Source organism: Otolemur garnettii, unplaced genomic scaffold, assembly GCF_000181295.1.
Source record: "Otolemur garnettii isolate 467f Iridium unplaced genomic scaffold, OtoGar3 scaffold00203, whole genome shotgun sequence".
NCBI lineage: Eukaryota > Metazoa > Chordata > Mammalia > Primates > Galagidae > Otolemur > Otolemur garnettii.
Genome location: NW_003852598.1, coordinates 2,630,043 through 2,633,176, shown reverse-complemented (window position 1 = coordinate 2,633,176; position 3,134 = coordinate 2,630,043).

The window sequence follows — 3,134 nt, the reverse complement described above, 5'->3', positions numbered from 1 at the left end:
TTGTCTTGCTAGGGTAGGAAGGTTTTCATTAATTATTTCCTTAAATAGTTTTTCTAAACACTTAGCTTTTCTTCTTAGAAATACCAATGAATCATAAATTTGGTTGCTTTATATAGTCTTATGCACCCATGTCAGCAGATACTATAATGACTGTGCAGGTCAACCTCTGTGCCAGCAGGTGGCTCTTACAGGTCAGAGCCAGCTATGGTGGCAGCAGCAGGGTTTATGCTTGCCTTTTGTTATTGTTTGTAGAGCCACTGGCATGTACCAGGCAGTAGACTGTGTCATAGAATACTTAGTGGCACACATCCCATGATCTGCCTTTGAGGGTAGAGGTGGCCAGGCTGGGGAAGGCCACATTTGGCAACCCCAAGATAGGTACAACCACTGTCCCCAACCGGGATCAGGAGAGCAGTCATCAGATCCCATAGAGAATTGCTTCATTGAGGAATGCAGGAGCCGCTGCCATGACGAAGACCCAACATAAGTAAGAATGGTATCAAGGTATCTCTGGCTCCATAGACTAGCAGGTGTGATGGGACTTACTTTGTTTTCAGACTTCAGACTCTATAGGGACTCCCTCTTATGGCCCATCTTGGCAGCAAGTTAGGAGTCAGACAGGTCAAATGTAGTGGACTCTGAGTCTGCAAAACTGAACCAGGCTTTAAGACTCACTGCTTGGCCCTGAACCACAGCCATCTGGTAAGTTGCCTCCTGCTTTGATCCCACAAAGGTATGTTTTCCAACTCCATTCCCCATAGCTGGGGTCCACACCACACTCATCTCTCAGTTCTGGTTGGTGACCTCTCCCTCCACATAGACCAGATCACAGTTCCCCAGCCTGAGACTTTACAAACTGGTAACTGTGAACCCTGCTAGCTAATAGATTCCTGTGCAGCCCTTTATAAGCAAAAAATCAAAAATTTTCTCCTCCAATTGGCACCCAGGTAACAGCACATGCGAGACACTTCCCAGTTACATTCCTTCTCACAGTCCCCCAACCGTTCCCCAACTCAGATCGAGGGCTGGGTAGGATCAAGGACCTGCCCTGTGGGCTGAACTGACCAGTTCCCCACTGGGGATAAATATTTACTGTGGAGACACTTACTCTTCTAATGTGATACACTGACAGTTTTCCCAAACCCCACACTAAGGCCTGATGTCCACCTTGTTCCCAGTATCAAAAGTTTTCTTTTGCTTTAATATTGAATTCCCATGTTCCTTCTTGGAGAAAAGTTCACAGTGTGAAATCCTACATACTATTTTTCTGTTTCCAAGTGAATGAGGTATGCTGGAAAGCTCCTATTCTGTGATCTTGGGGGTGGGGAAGTCTTTTTATTAAAATGTTATTGTATTTTTGTTCATGTTCCATGGACATACATTTTAAAATGTGTGTTACCTATTTTGAGTATTAGATATTCTGTGTATTACTACTAATTTTCTAAATTAATTATATTATTTTTAATCTTTGAAGCACTTTTTTCTAGAGCTTATTTTGAAAAGAACATATATTAAAATCTACTACTATAATCCTATTTTAATCCAGTCAACATTATATTCCAAGGGGCTATACTTTATATGTGAACATATTTCTTTTCCATTATTCTTTCTCTTTGATTGTAGCCGGCACAGAAGAGCACTTAACTTTGTAGATTGATTTTATGCTCAAGACTCTGTTGAATTATTTTAGTTTATCTGTGGGTTCAATTGGATTTTCTACATAATTGAGTATATCATCTTTAAATAATGACAGCATTATTCTCTTCTCTTTTAATGTTAATAATTTTATTTTTGTTCTTTAAATTTATTTGCCATGTTCTTTACTTCTATGCCATGTCTCCATTGCTTTCTATTCCCCTAACTTAAGGGGAATGTATCATAATAAATGTTTTACAATTATTTATGAGTTTGCTTAAGTCTTGTGTTTTCACCCTTCAGTGTCTAATATGCTATTAAACTAGTTCATTGAGTTTCTAATTAAGAACAATTTATTCTTTAACTTTTACTTTTATTTTTCAAATCACTTAAGCAAGTTTTCCGAAATAATTTTGACTATCTACTTATATCTTCATGAATATTTATAGTAAACATAGCTTCTTTGTTTTTTGATATATGTGTTTGTTAACTCAAATATTTCTTGTATCCATGAGTCTGTTTTCTTATTTCTGTTGTTACTTATTTGTATTGTCTTTATCTTTATACGTGTATTTGATTGTTTTGTTGTGTATTAGCCATTAAGTATAAAAGATAATCTGAGAAAATATTTCAAGTATTAGTTTTACTTGCCCTGGTTTTTTGTAGCTGCTTAAGGCACACATAATGAAAGGTTATTTCAGTTCTATTTTAGTTCTTGAGGTTTTTCCTGGTTATATAAATGACGTGAAACTCATGACATGAAGTCACGTTGGGGCTAGTTTTCTTTTAGTTCCTTTAAATTTTTTAGTGGTTCTTTATGGACTGAACCGAAGGGATATTTATCCAGATTCTCACACTTGTCAGGACATGTACTCTGACTTTTGATCCACAAGTCCCATTTGGCTACCAAAAGTGCAAAGTAGACTCTCAGTTTTATTTCCTAGATTATCAAATGACTTTAAGGAAAAGTATCCTCATGACTTGGCATAGTTCTGAGATTAGGTCTCTCCCAGGTATTGGCTCAGTAATTTATCTCTATTTTGTTAAATATATTGGAAGATTTAAAAAATATTATTTCACTGAGTTTTTTCTTTTTTTATTTCATCAGCTGGAAAGAAGGGCTCTCGTTACTGTTATTGCAATATCATCACCACCATGACCATTATTATAGCCATTTATTCATATGCCATTTTTCTCCTCCAGAAGTTTTATTTTTTTCTGAGAGCTGTATGTTCTGAGTATTTATTCTTTTCCTTTTTACTTGTCTTTGGATTCTCTTTTGTACCTTCTGTTGGGTACACTGTCTTTGCCCTCTGTGCATTTAGGGGTGGCACAAGTCTAATGACTGTACTTCCCATACCAGAGGCAATGCTGAGGGCAGTTTAAGTCTCTACCACTATTGATGGCTACATTAGCACATGCCAATCAGTCAGCCTAGTGTTAAAGCAGAAGAAAGAACTCTCTTGAGAAACTGAATACAAAGAACTTTAGAAGTTTTG